The sequence below is a fragment of the Canis lupus genome, chromosome 37 (genome assembly GCF_011100685.1).
Source record: "Canis lupus familiaris isolate Mischka breed German Shepherd chromosome 37, alternate assembly UU_Cfam_GSD_1.0, whole genome shotgun sequence".
In the NCBI taxonomy this organism is placed as follows: Eukaryota; Metazoa; Chordata; class Mammalia; order Carnivora; family Canidae; genus Canis; species Canis lupus.
Window position 1 is genome coordinate 147732 of NC_049258.1, and position 17623 is coordinate 165354.

A 17623-nucleotide genomic window follows, 5' to 3' on the forward strand; every position below is an offset into this window, starting at 1 on the left:
CTCTTGCAGGTGATAGTTCCAATCAATGGAGACCATTTAGTCAGCAGTCCTTATTTCTGTACATGTCTACCATGAGCCTGTGTCTTAACTGAGGCTGACTCATTCATGCAAATATAGCTGGTGCCCAGCAAAGGAGAATCCAGGCATCATTACTCTACTCATTACAAAAATTCCAGACCTAGACTCCTTTCCTCATGAGCTCATTGTTCCTCTTCATTTTGTTTCTGGATTCCTGCTTGATGTTTGGAACCATAACTGATAACCTAACCTAACACCCTTTCTTAGACATATTCTCTAGACTAGCTTTCTGGATGCCTCTGATTACTATAGTTAAATAGGAACTACCTTGTGCAGTGTCCCACAGGCCTGTCTCATTCTCTCATCAACCCCATTGTGGGGCTCTACAGCTTTTTCAGGGGCCATATTCAAAGTCTCTTATGAATGCTAACTTCTAGTCCTCGAAGGAAGCTGCCCCTCATGAGGGCAGGGAGGAGAGTATTCAGAACTGCCTCATAGACTTTCTCCTGCTCTTTCCTGAGCCAGAACCTAGACCTACTCTTGCCACAAATGAGCCCTTAGAATATTTGAGACTGTCCACCCAGGGGATGCTGTGCAGAGTCCATCACTTCCCTGTATCCAATTCAGATTTACAGGCAACTTTACCAAACACCCAAATCTTTTTCATTTTTCCTGCTCACACAAAGCACTCATTCAAACTGGATCATAAGAATGAACATCCTTGGCTATTTTATAGCTCCCCAAGCTGGATTAATTCATTAAACTCTAATGTTCCAATTGCACACGACTTAGACTCATGATTTCAAACATTCCACTTGGATGGTACAGTCTTGGATGGTACCACTTGGATGGTACAGTACTTTCTTTCAATTCTTCAAATACACCAAATATGTGGTAACAGGGATTATTAGGCATTGTGTGATCTAGCTTCTGCTCACCACCCCAGTCTTTTACCACTTTCTTCCTCTCTCCAGCCATTCTTTTAGTTCTTTGAATGCTCTCACTGGGATCCAGGATTTCACACTTGTTTGTGTTTTTGCCTAATATTATTTAGGCTCCAGCTCTTATTCATCCTTATAACGATACCTCCTTAGCCCAAGTTTGGATTGTATGATCCATCTGTATGCATACATCATAAGGTGCTGCAGAGTATCATGACTTAATGCGAATTAAAATTACATCTGCTCAGCATTTTCAAAATGTTATCCTGGTTACACCTGTTTACTTGATGATCTCTGCCACTGCCCTGAAAGCTTAGTGATGTCAGAGGCTGTGTCAACATGGTAAATGGTCAATACATATTTCTTGAATGAATGAATAATCAAACTATGATTTTCCAATAAATCCTCCCAGTGAAGTGTCTCACTTCTACTTAGGTTGGTTACCCTGTGGATATATTTACTCTTGTGACCATGAAAAGCCTCTCTTGCCAGCATTGCCTGTCTCCCTGTATCAGTGGTCCAGCTGGGTTTTACCTATTTTGAGAGTAAGAGGTAAAATGAAGTTGCCTTAGTTTCTATTAAATTAATTTTCTGAAATTAAAAAAAAATTTCAGACAAGAAGTACATTGGCATATTCAAAAATTAAGCATGCAGGCTTCAAATGAAAGTACTTGAAAAGCCATTCCATTCTTTATTCTTATATATGAAAACGTTGACTTTGGCAGTTTATAGTCCAATACACAGAAACCTCAAAGTTGGCAGAGAATGGTATCTGGAAGGCGATGACTGACCAAATACTGAATTATTATCTCATTCCCAGGAAATGTTCTCCCGGTGAGTCACGTTTGTTATGATTCTACCATAAGCTTGAAATTAAAGGGGCTTTCATAAACATTCTATTTTTTTTCTTAAGCCAACTTTAAAAGCAATGTTTTTGAGAGTTAGTGGAAATGGCACTCATTAATGAGAAAAATCTCAATTGTTTTCACTGACCAAAGCCATCCTCATTTTTGCTGAATCACCAACCATGCTATGCTTTGCTTTTTTGCTCTCATTGAAACATGTTTATATATCTTACCAAAATAGAAACTGTCACTGTAATCAGTTCTCTTGGAAAGGAAGGAAACATTGGCCTTTCCTTCACAAGAGGATGTTTGTTCATGGGAACAAGTACCAGCAGTGAGTCTTGCCCAAATTTAAGGAGCATTGATTTACATTTTTATCAGATTTCTATATCAAATGGGTTTCAACTACTCCAGAAGGTTCAAAACCTGTCAAAGAGTAAATTACTAATTTTTTTCTCAAAGTTTTATCTTGATTCTATCGTATCTAATTAATAGAGCCAGTTAATCATGCATTTGAAAATATACCATTTCATTCTTAAACCTTTTAGGAATGAAAGAAATAATAATCATTTTTAGCCTTAATTCAAAAATCCAGATTACCTTTCACATGGTTTTAATTAATCAAGGCAACTACCCAAGCAAATACTTTTTCTTCAACATCTTCAAATCATTGAAGATTGTCCTGAAACCTGAGATCAGTATATTCAAACTGCAGATCTTAAAAGTGTCCAATCGGTTGAGATTTTAGAATATATGCAGCTCAAGAACCAGTATAATGAAATGGGGTATGAGAAGAGATGGTTGGGTGAAGTAGCAGAATGAGTCCCACGGGAACAAGATATAGAAAGGAGAAGTGTTGATAGTGAGGAGGAAGAAAATAGAGCAGACTCTAGTCTTGGACGAGCCATAGATTATTTTAGGACACTGACTCAGGGAAAGATGTCTGGGGCAGGTAACTCATCAACATTCCTGAGTTGTTGGAGCCACTTGACCAAGGGGGGGGACACACCCCAGTCATGGGTTATTCTGCTGATTACTTTAAGCAAAATGATCCTTCTTACCTGTTGCACGTCTGTCAGGTATATTATCTAGTTACATAGCTTTCTTTTTAAGTTTCTTGAAGCAAGTACCCTTGTCTTATAATAATCTGCACCACCATGCAACTGTGCCTGGCACAGACCAATTTCCAAAAAAAAAAAAAAAAAAGTCAAATTGATGAAAAAATCCGTTTTTATGATACTTTTTCAAGGTAACAAATCACTGAGAAAAGCATAAGTTCAAAAGTTTCATCATTATTGTTTAGATGATAGATAATATGCAATCTATTACTTAATTAATACTTGTAAATGCATATATTTAAAGAAAACATTAATTCACCAACAGAAAATGCAAGACAGTCTTCATATTTGGAGTATGCTGATATTTAAATGGAATAAAAATCAGCATTTTAAATTGTTTAGTTTAGGACTAGGTCTGTTTACTCATGTTTGCTAATCTTCATGTTTGTCACTGGCGTAGTCGTACTCTATATTTATTCCACAGCATTAGTTCATCTCAAAGCAAAATGTGGTGCTTCCCCTGTTTGACATTTATTCCTGCTGCCCACACCGCATACACTGAAGTTGCTTTTCACCTTTACTGTTCATTTATTAGGAATAAGACATTTCCATTGGCCTTCATTATTCTTAAAACATGACAAGAAACGTTATATTATGGAATCTTACAGCTAACTTCACACATGAAAAAAACAGAAACTTACATAAATTGCCCACAGTCATATAAATGTCAAAGTTGCCATCACTAATACATAAATGGAGCTCAAAAGAAGGGTTGATGCAGAAGAAATATATCTGATATTGGTAGCTGAGGAAGGATTGCTAATTGTTGACCCTGGGGGATGCATGCAGTAACTGCCCCAGGGAGACGACATAGAGAAGAAAGAATGACAAGGCAATCCTGAGTGAATCCTGGGTGATTAAAAAATGTTAATGAAGAAGCAGAAAGAATGAGAGAAACTAAGAAAGAATAGGTAAAAAGGTAAGAGAACTAAGAAAAGAAATAGTCAATGGTATAGTTGTTGTAAAGAAGCCAAGGAAGGTGAAAACTGGAAAAGAGGTTCTGGATTTGCCAATTATAAAGTTACTAGTAATCCTAACCAATGCATTTGCTAAGGAGTTGTAGAGATAGAAGTCTATTTGCCAAAAGAGGTCAGGAAGTTAAAGAGAGCAAATATAGACAATATAGGTCTTATATGATTTATTGTCCAAAAAAAAAGAGAGATTAAACAGAAGTTTGAGGTGGAAGCAGAATTAAGAGAAGATTCTTTTAGTCCCTTTTAGCTTGAGGGAAGAGACAAAGTGCAGAATGTGAAACCACCAGTAACTGATCGAACAAAGTCCTAAAGGGGGGAGGGAAGGATTCTCTTAGGGAGACAGAATGAGTAGAGAGGGTGGTGGGTGAAATTACTAGTGCTGGAAGGACAGGGAAGGGAAACAAAAGAGACTAATTTTAACCATGATTTAAGAGATACAGTCACACACTTATAAGGAGAAGATGTATATAGGACAGAGAGCCACAAAAAAATCTGACCATATTTAGGGCCATCCCCCTGAAGAAAAAGAAAGGAAACTAAAAGCAAAGGTTGTCTGGAAGCATAAAGTGCCCAGAGGGAGGGTGGGAACCGCCATAAATTCCTCAAGTTTCCTAACGGAATGTAGGATCAGCAAGTCCCTCCCGTGGCTCTTGGAATCAAACACTCTTTCTTGCAAGAGAAGTTAAAGATGAGAAGCGCGGATTGGCCAGATTGGGAGGTGGCGCTCTAGGGCATCAGCTGCGCACAGTGCACAGCAGCAGTTTCACAACCAGGTGCAGTGTTCAAGTTTTGAGAACAGGTGAAGCCCTCCCTGGGGCACCTGGGTGGCTCAGCTGGTCAAGCTTTCACCTCTTGATTTCCACTCAGCTTGTGATCTCAGGATCAGGTCATGACCTCAGGTCACCATCTCAGGGTCCTGATCTCAGGGTCTTTAGCACAAACCCTGCATCAGGGCTCCACACTCAGTGGGGAGTTTGCTTGTGCCTCTCCCTCTCTCCCTTCTCTCACTCTTTCTCTCTCTCAAATAAATAAATAAATCTTAAAAAAAAAAAAGAGTGAAGCCCTCCCTGTATCATTACCCTTTCCACACTACATCTACTCCTCCTTCTTTCCAGAGGATGTACATCCTTCATTTTCCTTTTCTTTCTCCTCACCAATTTTCCCCAAACCCTACCCATGTTATGCCATTTATAAAAATCACAGCTGAAAAAGACTTATGTGTCATCTTCAAATCCAAACATCACATGATTGGAGAGTATTTTCTTTTTATTCCACTTTGAGGTCAATGTGCCAGGTTCTTAAGCCAGTCACAAGTCTGCGTTCACGCTGGAGGACTGCAAAGCACGGAATCCTGTGACAGAAATGCTGATGACGAGGAAGTACTTTGTGACTTGACTCAGAACTAATCAGAACTTATAATTTTGAAATTTTTCTTCTGGAATGAAAATTCCATATTCTAGCATTTCTCTCTCTTTATATACATATGGGTTAAAAATCATTTTAAATAAACTTACATTTGTGAATGAAATGGAAAGTTATGTTGCCAAGTATTCTCTCCCCACCTCTGCTCATACACGTTTAACTTTTAAAACGACCAATTTCTCATTCATTTGATCTTTTCTCTGGCAATTTGGGTAATTCAGAAATGCGCTAAATTTAATTTTTTTTGTTTTCATATTTTTGAAGTAAATTAATGGACTAAACACAATTTCAAGGGCATTTTCTACTTGAATGTGTAAGCTGAATTCAAGTTTGGAGTGAATATGCCAATGGAAACATTTCTACAGTGAGGTGATTCAGTGCAACATTGCCTAACTCACAGAGTTGCCGATCACCCTTCTATATTCCTTAATACAGGACACACATTAACCTAGATCCAGGTCCTGTCTCTCTTTGAAAGCAATACAATCATATTCCTATTTAAATATTTAAAAATTTTTATTTTTAAATTTTTATTATCAAAGTAAAAATTTTATATTAGTTTCAGGTATGCAACATAATGATTAAATATTGTATTGATTCAAGAAGTCCAGTAATTCTAATCAGTCTTGGTCCTAATTACTTAGTGTTTTACTATATACCTGACTCTTGAAACAACACAGGTTTGAATTGCATGGGTCCACTTACATGTGATTTTTTTTCAGTAAATACAGTATAATACTGTAAATGCTTTTTCTCTTTCTTATAATTTTCTTTTCTGTAGCTTACTTTATTGTAGAAATACAGTAAAAATATAGAGTGTATATCATACATATGACCATCAAAATGTGTGTTAATTGGCTCTGTAGTTGGTAAGGCTTCTGGTCAGCAGTAGGGTATTAGTAGTTAAGTTTTATACAGTTATACAACAAAAGTTATATGCAGATTTTTGACTGTGCAGGTGTCAGGGCCCCTCACCCCCACAATGTTCAAGGGTCAACTGTAATTTCATATTTATTTTACCTTTATCTTTAAAGATTAATTAATTTTATTCCTATGACTTTTCTGAAAATAAAAATTTAGTTCACCAGTGTCAGAATCCTTTCTTTTGCTTCAAACCAGAGGTAATCTTTCAAACGGAACTGTTTTCAAAAGCCATGACAGTTCCTGTCACACAGCTAAGTGAGAAGGAAGAAAAATCTCTACTAGGCAGCATTTTTAAAGCCTACTATGAGATATTTTGTCTATTTAAGACAAAAAAAAAAAACCCACAACTGCTTAAACAATTTTTTTACTATTTGTGTTTTGTATTAATTCTAAACGTGGGGGATCCCTGGGTTGCTCAGCAGTTTGGCGCCTGCCCTTGGCCCAGGGCATGACCTGGGGTCCCGGGATCGAGTTCTGCATCGGGCTCCAGCATGGAGCCTGCTTCCCCCTCTGCCTGTGTCTCTGCCTCTCTCTCTCTCTGTGTGTGTCTTTCACAAATACATAAATAAAATCTTTTAAAAATTTCTAAATGTCTATTTATTGACATATATAATTGTTAAATAGAATTTTACTGTATGTTGCCCTTACTTGAAATAATCTTAACTTTCCCTTTTATTTCAATGCCATTGCCTAACAATGACCTCTCTAAATTTATAATTTCTAGAAATTCACTAATTCTGTTTATTTTTTATAGAATGGTCGATGCTTATAATTCAGTTATGCCACAAACTTACTTATGCTACAGATTTATATTGAGGACATGTTATGTCTAGGCATGCACTGTGCTAGATGCAGTACTCCAGAAATGTTGTCTACTCCAGAGGAGCTCACGTGGGGGTGAAGGATAAATCAATCAGGTAAACAGATTCTGCAGGAAGCAAGATGGCTTTATTTATTTATTTATTTATTTATTTATTTATTTATATTTATCCTAAGATTTTTTTTTTTTTTTTTTTTTTTTTTTTTTGTGGGGCACCGGGATGGCTCAGTCAGTTAAGTGTCCAACTCTTGGTTTGGGCTCAGGTCACCATCTGAGGGTCTTGAGACTGAGCTCCAAGTTGGGCTCTGCACTCAGCAAGGAGTTGGCCACCCTCTCTCTTTCTCTCTCAAATAAAATAAATAAAATTTTTAAAAAAGATTTTATTTATAGGATATCTCTACACCGAACAGGGGCCTAAATTCAACAACCTCAAGATCAAGAGTCAAGTGCTCCACCAACTGAGCCAGACAAGTGCCCCTGCATGAAGCAACATTTCTCTTTTTTTCCTTTTCTCTGCTCTTCTTACTGCTGGACATTTTATTCTTGATATAGCTGAATGTACAACTGACTTTTGTTCCACTCTTCCCTTCAAAATCTTTCTTAGAGGGGCTTTGTGGCAGGAAACTATAGGTCTCTTCTGTTATGCTCTCAGTCAGATTGGCACTGGTGCTGTGGAAAGGCCGAGAATGGTCCAACACTGGATGGCTGATTGTCATTAATGAGATGGATTTCGTTAATGGAGAAGAAATGGCTGATGTACAGTAATTGAATCCCTGTTGTTTAGATCTGTGTCATGCCTGCTGATCAAGCATCCTATGTTCTCTCTGGCCTGATTCCAGATCCTCTTCTGAAAGTGACACCAAAGAGTCACCCCTTTCTTCACCATTGAAAGGGTGTCTGAGTTCTTTGGTGTTTATGGAGTTTATATCTAGGGATGAAGATGGCTTGTTTCCGACCACCAGCTCCTCCTGTCAAGCCTTCTAGGATGAAACTTCTGTAATTAAAGTCAGCACTCGGGGCAGCAGAGTATTGCACACCAAAGGGACACCAGCTCATACTTCTCCTATGAATGGGAGGTCTCCTGACAACATCCCCAAGAACTCGCAATGAACTGCGCTGGTTCATTTCAGCATCACTGGCCACGTTCTTCCCAGGACCCCAGCTGTGCCTCCGGAAAGGGGACAGCGAGCACATGGAGCTCCTCAGCACAGAGCAGTTCGCAGGCACCTCGGTGATTCTGTCCATCTCCTCCTCCTCTATCTCACCTGTAAGAATATGAAGGAGGTGGTGGTGAGTGGAGCACCTAGACAGCATGGTGAAGTCCGCATACAGGACTGTTCCAGGGGAAGGCAGGCTGGGCTGAGTCATAAAGGAAAAGGCCTTGAAGATCTCCCACATGTGGAGCTGGGATGGGAGGTAGGGGAGGCCAGGGCAGCCCCCCAGCACACAGGAAGGCTGGGGATGTGATCTGCTGTGGCCGACAGCTCTCGGGGAACACTAGAGTCCATATGGCCAGATGTCCAGGGGAGCAAGAGAAGGGGAGGGAATCATTCTTCCTGAATTTATAGTTTTCCAAAGACTGGACTTTAATCCCAGGTTCAAATTGCTTCTCCATTGAGAAAAGTTTGTATCTAAGAGTTTGACTGAAGTCATAGCTCCTTGTTCTTGAATACAAGATGAGGAATAGTCTCAAAACAGTTTGTTCACTTTGGGAAAGAAAAAGTTCAAAGAGCAAAATTTAAAACTGTGGAGCCCTTCTGAGGAGGAATGGTATAGACACTGGAGGAAGCAGAGGTTCAGGGAGCTTGTGGGCGGAGAGAGAGGGGATGGGGTTCAGGATGATGAAGTTCTTCCTTGCATAGCCCCTGGTGTGACCAGGAGGGGTCCCAGAGAGGTTTCCTAGTAATGAAGGAAAGTCATAAAAGGGGCTATTTCCTTCTTGATGATTTTACTTTTAACCCAGGAAATAGAAAGCAGATCTCTGTGACACTCCAAAAGAACCTAAACTGCCTGAGGAAAATCTGACATCTGCAAATCAGTGTAAACTAGCTGTCATATACTCTGCATGGGTAATAAATTAAAAGAGCAGCCAAGCAGAACATGGCTAGTGAGGAAGGAGATTAAAAAAAAAAAAAAGGCAAAAACCAGAAGACTGGGCTGAAGATAAAAACCTGATAAAATCATTTTTTCAAAGAATGCTAAGAACTCGGAGTTGAAAGTTGGTTTTGTCAGCTTCTTGAGACTCTAATTCCTCTCAAGAAAAGATGTGATGAACAGATAAGAGTAATTTATAATGAGCATTTCAGTAGTTGCTTATAAAGTACTTACAGAGCTTAAGAGCTGTTCTTTTAAAACCTCAAATGTTTGGGAATGCTATTAATTTCTGCTATAAAGAAGATGACTGATTGAGTGGAGGTACACATTGGTCCAGTCAATTAACACAAACCTCAGAGTAGTAGAATCTAAAATAATGAGACTATCCTGATGCATGTTTACTCCACTGCTAATTTAGCATTTGAAGCTAAATTTAAAAACAAAACCCCATTACCTTTCATATGAGGCTTCATCAATTATTAATTAAAGATTAGGCATTCTTACACATAAATACATATATACCAGGCCTCGCTTTAAGACAAAAAAAACCGCTTTATAAATAGACTATAAAGCTTGGTGAACCTCCCTGGCCAATTTTGCAACAGGCACTCCCTTTGCAAAAACATTCCAGATGTGAAGAGTCAGTGGTGTTAGGGAGCCTCGAGGATTCCGACTGCTGTGGAGGCCGAGTTCCTCCCCGGGCCTGGGAACGCCAGCTGCGGCTGGGAGCCGGGTCAGGAAGTGCTGTGAAGTGTTTAAAAAGTGTTATTCCATATGTTGACAAATTGAACACCAATAAAAAATAAATTTATATATATAAAAAAAAGGTACAGATCCTCCCCCACCCCAAAAAAAAATCTGTCGGACATTCCTTATTTAAAGTTCTGGGTTGAGCTCTGGAGACGCCGGCTCGACACACAGGTGAGGCTCTAACAAGGGTTGATGACCGACTAGACGAGTACACTTTGCCGGTGATTTCAAAACCTAATCTAAAGCATTGCTTCCAAATCAAGAATTAATGTTCTGAGACAAACATAAATTTGTAAAATTATTGTGCTCTGCTACCTTAGTAGGCCTTTCAGGTACTTTGACTCCTTCAACTCTTAAGGACAATAGAACAAGAGATCCTGTCTTTGTCTATAATAGAAATGTGGTCACTATTTTACAGGTGCAAAACCTGAAGCCAGAGAAGTAAGGAATTTCCCCTACATCACACGGCGAATAAATGACAGTTTAAAAAAGTAAATAAATAAGTAAATAAATGACAGTTTATAAAAAATTCAAGTATCTTCAGTAACTAGAAATAACAATAATAACGTAGCTAACATTTTTTATCACCATTTTAAATTCTTTACAGGACTTTTGTATTTATTTGTTTTTTTTTGTTTTTGTTTTTGTTTTTACTTTTGTATTTATTTGATTCTCCAACCTACACAGAGGTACCGTTGTTATTTTAATTTTTAGATAGGAAAAGAAACAGAGTGGGGATGCAGTGGGGGGCTCAGCGATTAAGCATCTGCCTTCGGCCCAGGGTGTGACCCCGGGGTCCTGGGTTCGAGTCCCGTGTCAGGCTCCCTGCATGGGGCCTGCTTCTCCCTCTGCCTGGGTCTCCGCCTCACACACTCTGTGTCTCTCATGAATAAATAAATAAAATATTTTTTAAAAAGAAAGAAACACAGAGTGGCTATATAACTTCTCCAAAGTCATAGTAAATGACTAGTAAATATGGAGGCAGAAGTGAGATTTGATCAGCCTAACTTCACAGTCCATGCTCAGAGCTACTATACCCTCACATTTTATTTTCTTTCTTTAAAGAAAGCCCAAAGACTTTTTCTTTAAAGTCACGCCTGGAGCCGAAGGCAGATGCTCAACCCGTGAGCCCCCCAGGCGCCGAGGTCTCCTGCCCCACCAGCCTCCAGGTGACTTGCATTCAGGGATTCTCCCCATGCACACGGTTGTTTGTTTTGAAGAGACATAATGACCCATTTCAACCATCCATCTGTTGCTTCAATCCCTTCCATGCTATCCTTGCCAAATGTTTCGGAAAGTTGAAGCCTCCCAGGATAGCTCATCCCATCTTTGGATGGCTTTAACTGAGAAATTTCTTTCTCATATGGAGATAAAATCTATTTGTAGCTTCCTTTTATTTTTTTTCCCATTAAAACCTTTAGGTCTAATCTGGGTTTTCCTATTTCGAGCATTTAATGAAGGCGACAGGCAATTTCTGGGGCATGACCAAGCCCCTAAAGAGCATGATGATCTGTGGGCCTTAAGCTTAGGCACCCTCCTCAATAACGACCCTTCATGTGTTGTAAGGGAGAGTACTCCCCCGCTCCTGTACCGAGTTCTGGGTCCAAGTACAGGCGCTTGCGGTCTTCTCTTCCCACCAAATCGTATCTTAGATTCTGGCCATTCACTGCCGTGCACAGAGACCTTTCTGAATCCCAATTCTGTGACCTAATGTACTCATTTTGCCTCCTTCAAGTCCCTTTTAGGCTTGATCAGCATGTTCCAGCCATGGCCACTGGCAAAGATCCTGGCCAGGAAAGCTGCACACGAAGCACCAACCAAAAGATATCACTTGAGGGGAGAGTGGGGATGGCCGCTATGTTTTTTGCAAAGATTGTATACTGAGATTTAAGTCCACATATGCACAAGGGAGGGTGCACATTTAGCAAACAGAATATAATCAGATGCAGTTATCTTTATCCCCCAGAGATCTGCTTTTGCTCTGATTTCTGCAAAGTTGGATTAGTTCAGGAATTGGACTACCCAACTCAGAAGATACGAAAGCACATGAAAGCCTCATGATTGAGGGTCTAGGTACTGACTGCTCAACTTTCTTTTACAGTTAGCAGATGACCTTAGGAAACCCAAGTATTTGGGCTTCCAGGTCTAAAGTCCCCCCAGGTTCTAGTCTCCCTAAACAAACGGATGGCTATCCCGTGACTGTCTCTATGGCTTGAAGCAGTCTCATAGCCAGTAACGTTACAAATGCCATATTGGGGATTAGGTTTTTTAAATCTAACTTGTTTAAAAATATTTTTTTTTATGCTTCAAGAATAGCTTTTACTCCTCATTTTCTAGAGTTTTGTGGACAGGTTCACATCAATCCTGTTCCTCCACTTTCTAGATTTTATAAATTAAATCCTATCCCTTCCAGCATTTAGCACTTCGGAGCTAAGTGGCCAGCATTGTGGAAGAAGATTGAAAAATATTTAAGTCAGAGGACACCTCTCTGTCATTAAGTGATCGCCCAAGTGATCACAAACAATTTTACTTTCCTTTCTGGGTCTCTTATTTCTCATGTACAAGAGGAAGTGCTGCATTACTCCTTCCCGGAGGTCTCTTCTAGTTTTCAAAATTTTGCTATTCTAATTCCATTAAAGTAGAAGGGTGGGGGATGCCTGGGTGGCTCAGCGGTTGAGCACCTGCCTTTAGCCCAGGGCGTGATCCTGGGGTCCCGGGATCGAGTCCCGTGTCGGGCTCCCTGCATGGAGCCCGCTTCTCCTTCTGCCTGTGTCTCTGCCTCTCTCTCTCTCTCTCTGTGTGTCTCTCATGAATAAATAAATAAAATCTTAAAAAAAACCCAATAAAGTAGAAGGGTGTACTGAAGCTTCAGAACAAAGACAAACTGCAGCATCTGGATTCTTTTCTTTGCCTGAAACTTCAAGGCTGCAAGTGTGATTTTAATACACTGGGCCTACCACACAACAAAATTTCACTGTATCCCTAATGCACAGCAGGTCACAGGATACGATCCCTCTAACCCAACAGTTCCTAAATTTAGTTGTGCATTGGAACCACCCAGGGGATTTTCATGCCTGGATCATTTTGATGATCATTTTGATGCCTGGATCTCACTCCCAAATGTCTAACTTAATTGGTAAGGAGTAAGACCACCTGCACCAGCAGGATTATAAAAACTTCTCCAGTTTAGAACCAGGGCTCTAGGCCATAGTTCTCAATTCTGAATGCATGCCTGAACCATTTGATAATTTTTCAAAACTTGCCAATGCCTAGGTCTACTTGCAGATTTTAATTCAATTGGTTTATGGCCCCAGGGCATTGGCATGCTTTAAAACTATCAAAGTCGGGGTGCCCGGGTGCCTCAGTCCAGTAAGCAGCCTACTTTGGGCTTCAGCTCGGGTCGTGGTCGCACGACGGGCCCTCGTGCCCCAGCTGGGACTCTGCACTCAGCGTGGAGCCGGATTCAGATCCTCTCCACTTCTCCCTCTCCCCCCAGCTCACACTCCCTCTCTCAAAGACAAAATAAAATCTTTTTTTTTTTTTAAGTGTTGAGGTGATCGTCGTATGAAGACAGGGCTGGGAACTACTTCTCTAATCTCTCCCACACAAGTTCTATTTGATTACTTGGTCTATTTGATCTCTGCCTCCGTTCCACACTGGCCACTCATGAAATGAAAACCTTTGGTCTAATTACAAGGTCCAGCTCCACCTCCATTGTACCAGCCGGGTGCCCTAACTTCCTGCTTGTCGTCCAGGATCAGAACCTCTTATCTTCTCAGGCACCCGGTGCTCCCCAGTCCGTGACCCGTGGTCTCTCAGGTGCCTCCATCGGTCGCACCCCGCTTCTTAATTTCCATCTGTTTTCCCCATCCACTGTCCCTGGTGCTTGGAGTGCCCTCGCTCACCGCCCCAGACTTCATCTGCATCCTGGGTTACCCTGATCAAATTTCTCCCAGATCACAACTAACTAGTACCGAAGGGAACCCTATAGGAGAAACCAAACTGAAAACAAGTCAGCCCATCATTGCCAACAATTAGCCAAATGAGACGCTTATGTAGCAAAAGGATTGGAAAGTACACACCCACCTGCGCACACGCACACACACAAGTGACTTATAAACTCTTCTTTCCATTCCATATTCATTCCCGTTCTGGCCAGAAACCTTGAAAAAAATACAACAATTAGTCTTGAGAAAGCACAAAAGTGAGAATGGTAAATTAACAAAGGAATTAAGGACTTAATGAAAGAAGATGAAAGCAAAGATTAGAACTTTAGTCTGGAGAGATGATGAAAGTGTAAACCATTTTTTTAAAGATTTTATTTATTTATTCATGAGAGACCCAGAGAGAGAGAGAGAGAGAGGCAGAGACTCAGGCGAAGGGAGAAGCAGGCTCCATGCAGGAGCCCGACGCGGGACTCGAACCTGGGACCCTGGGGTCATGCCCTGGGCCGAAGGCCACCGCTAAACCACTCAGCACCCCCGGGCTGCCCTCGTAAACCATTCTTAAATGGGGACTGAAACAATATTGTTTTCTCAAAAAGGAATCATGGTAGCTGAGAGAACAATATTTTAGGAAAAATGAGAGATAATACTTCATAGTAACTGTAAAACAAAATTCTAAGGAGCTTGTGTGGGTTGAAAATAAACAGGCTCATTGAAGTCCTAGATCAATTTGATGAATGGCTGAGATATAATGGATTTTTCAGAAAGTAAAGAAAATAAATACCTAGCATTGCAGGAGAACTTTACAAGTTTTTAAAACACCTCCATATGCATGGTCTTATTTAAATTTTATTTAAAAATATCCGCAGTTGGAGCTGCCCCGAGCACATGTGAACGTCTCGAAGCTGTCATGTGGAGGATGCGTTGTGTCCCCCGTAACCCCCCTGGGACACCCCCGGCCATACAATCCGGCGCTCGCTTCAGGGCACTTATATCCTTGTGGCCAGAGTGGGATTTGCCACGAGGCTGATGGGGCCTGAAGCCTGAAGCTTTCCTCCTGTGTTCATGTCACAGCGAACATAAATCACGGTCGCTGGTTGTGATTCCCCTTTCATTCTAAATACTGACCTTGGTGCAGACCCTGGTCGGGTCAGGGCCTCCTTTGTAGCCCGGGATATGGGTCCCCTCCCGCCTGAGCACTGTGCTGAGTCCCCGTGTCCTGCAACCACTGCAAGGCCGCTGATGGCCTTCCCGGTTGTCCCTCAACCCTCCTTCCCCCTGACACCCAGCCTTTGAGCCCTGCCCCCTCGTAGCCGCCCCCCGTGCAGGTGCCGTGTCCTCACAGGGAAAGTCTCCTCCAGGACACCCAGAGGCTTGGGTGAGCTTGCAGCTCTTCCTTCTCTCTCCATGTTCTGCCCCTGGACTAGTCCTCCTCTTCCCCCTCAACCCTGGGGCGCCCCTACCCTGGAGGGTCCCTGCCCTGGAGTGCCCCTACCCTGGAGCACCCCTACCCTGGAGGGTCCCTGCCCTGGAGTGCCCCTACCCTGGAGCACCCCTACCCTGGAGGGTCCCTGCCCTGGAGCGCCCCTACACTGGAGCACCCCTACCCTGGAGGGTCCCTGCCCTGGAGCGCCCCTACCCTGGAGCACCCCTGCCCTGGAGCGCTCCAGCCCTGAAGCGCCCCTACCCTGGAGCGCCCCTACCCTGGAGAGCCCTTACCCTGGAGGGTCCCTATCCCAGACGGTCCCTACCCTGGAGCGCCCCCACCCTGGAGCACCCCTACCCTGAGCGCCCCCACCCTGGAGCGCCCCCACCCTGGAGCGCCCCTACTGTGGAGCACCCCTACCCTGGAGCACCCCCTCGGAGCTTCCTGCCACTGTAAGCAACTCTGGGCCTACAGCACTTAGGGCCTCCCTCAGTGCTTCCTCTCTTCCACATTCCCATTCCTTGAGCAAAGAGGGAAAACACCTTTTATCCTGAGCCTTTCTGGCATGAGTGCCCCAGAAGGAAGAAAGAGAAGATTTGTGGCAGCGGCTCCAGGGCCAAACTGAGAGCAGGGCTCTCCCCCTGGAGATGTCACCACAACAGACACCGGGCCACGTACAGAAGCAAGGACAGCAAGGACCACAAGCAGGCCGTGGCTTGTCCTGGGGAGTGGGGGGTGGGGTGCGCCCTGGGCCTGGGCCAGTGGGGTGCGCCCCACAGGCCGTGCTGTCAGCCAGGCCCCAGCAGGTGCCACCAGCAGCCCGAGGTGGCCGCTCCCCAGGCCGGGGCAAGCCCCCACTCACAGGGGCTGGGCCACGGGCTCCTGGCCCGGAGCGTTATCTGGAGGGCGCAGTGGGCATGGGGACTGGCTCCGCCGCTGCGGACTTTAGGGATCCTGGCCTTTCCTGGGTTGCCGAGTATTAACTGGTGATTCTGGAAAATGCTTTTAAAAAGTTTTCACGTGATAGTCCCTTCGCTTGCCTCCCAGAAAACCTAACTGTTTAAAGCAGGTTTAAATCAAGATTTTTAATAAAGCAGCATTTAAAGCAGAGGCCTGGGCAGGGTCAGCGTGTGGTTGAACGGAAACACCGTCTGCCAAGGAAAAAAGAGTAAGCAGTTCGAGCGGTGCCTTAGATTTCTGCCCAGGAATTTGCAGGACTTTGCTGCTGCGGATTTTGTTCGACCTACAAAAACCCACAATGTTTATGGAAGCCCAAGAGAGCCCACTTCTTCTCAGTAAATATTCTTAATATAACAAGACATTAGCGCTGTGCTGAAAGCACGAGGCTGCATATATCAGAAGCAAACTGTGCTGATTTCCTGTGTGCAGAAGATTTAGTAATTAAAATAAATAAAATCTTGGCTCAACGTGTGACTCTAGATATTTCTCATATCTGCCATCTGCTAACTCCCTAGTACCAGGTTAGCACTGGGGTTCTGGTATATCTCTGGGAAGGAGAGAACAGTGTACAAATAACAACCAAATCCTGGAATTCCCGGCAGTGCTCACATTATGGGCATATGGTCATTTTTAGTGAAGTACGTATGCCCTGAACTCTCCTACCCATCGTGGCCACCCTGGCCGTTCACTTACTTTCAATAGTGCAGTGGTGCACGCTCCATGAATACGCTGAATCACAGTCATGTGACGCATCCATGCCATCTCCTGCTCGGGATTACCTAATGAAGGAATGCGATAGCAGCTACAGAGTAAGGCCAGTGTGGAGTTGAATCCACCACTAGTACTGGCCATCTTCTACTCTTTCTTGAATTATAAACTTACACTGCCTCTGGCACGAGGAAACGATTGGCTTCACAGAAATACACTCACATTCCTGACATTTTTAGACTAGGGGTTCAGCAGAACCAAAAATCTGCAAGAGACGACAGCCAAGGCCAAGACAGTAACCAAAGTGACGATGATTTCCTAAAAGGGTTGGTGTCCTCACAACAAAAATGGGCTCTCAGCAGCCTCTCCAATGCTACAGGGCGTGTGCAGACTGAAAAAGCATCATAGTCCAGACGTCATGACACACAGCAAAAAACTGGGCAGACCCACCAGTAGACACGGCCGTCATCTTCCAAATCTCAGAAAGATATCCCAGCACAACCGATACTCAAACTAGTAAATACTTGTTCCAAAACATTAAAGAATAGTTTCCTACTCCCTTTTGGATCTTTTTTACTCTCTGTATCTTGCTGTACTTTTACTTCTATTAGCTTTGTGTTTGGCATATAGTTGAATTTTATTCACTAGTAAATAAATGATAGAAAAGGAATAATATGAA

At 42.6% G+C, this 17623-nt stretch overlaps 1 long non-coding RNA gene across 1 annotated transcript; it reads right to left on the minus strand.

The window, feature by feature from the left end:
- Nucleotides 1–7558: 7558 nt before the first annotated feature.
- Nucleotides 7559–17067, minus strand: LOC111094426. The gene is made up of 3 exons (XR_005384932.1): nucleotides 16930–17067; nucleotides 13993–14069; nucleotides 7559–9900 (listed from the first exon to the last, which is right to left on the minus strand). It is a non-coding gene; the product is annotated as an uncharacterized LOC111094426 (long non-coding RNA).
- Between the last annotated feature and the right edge of the window lie 556 nt (nucleotides 17068–17623).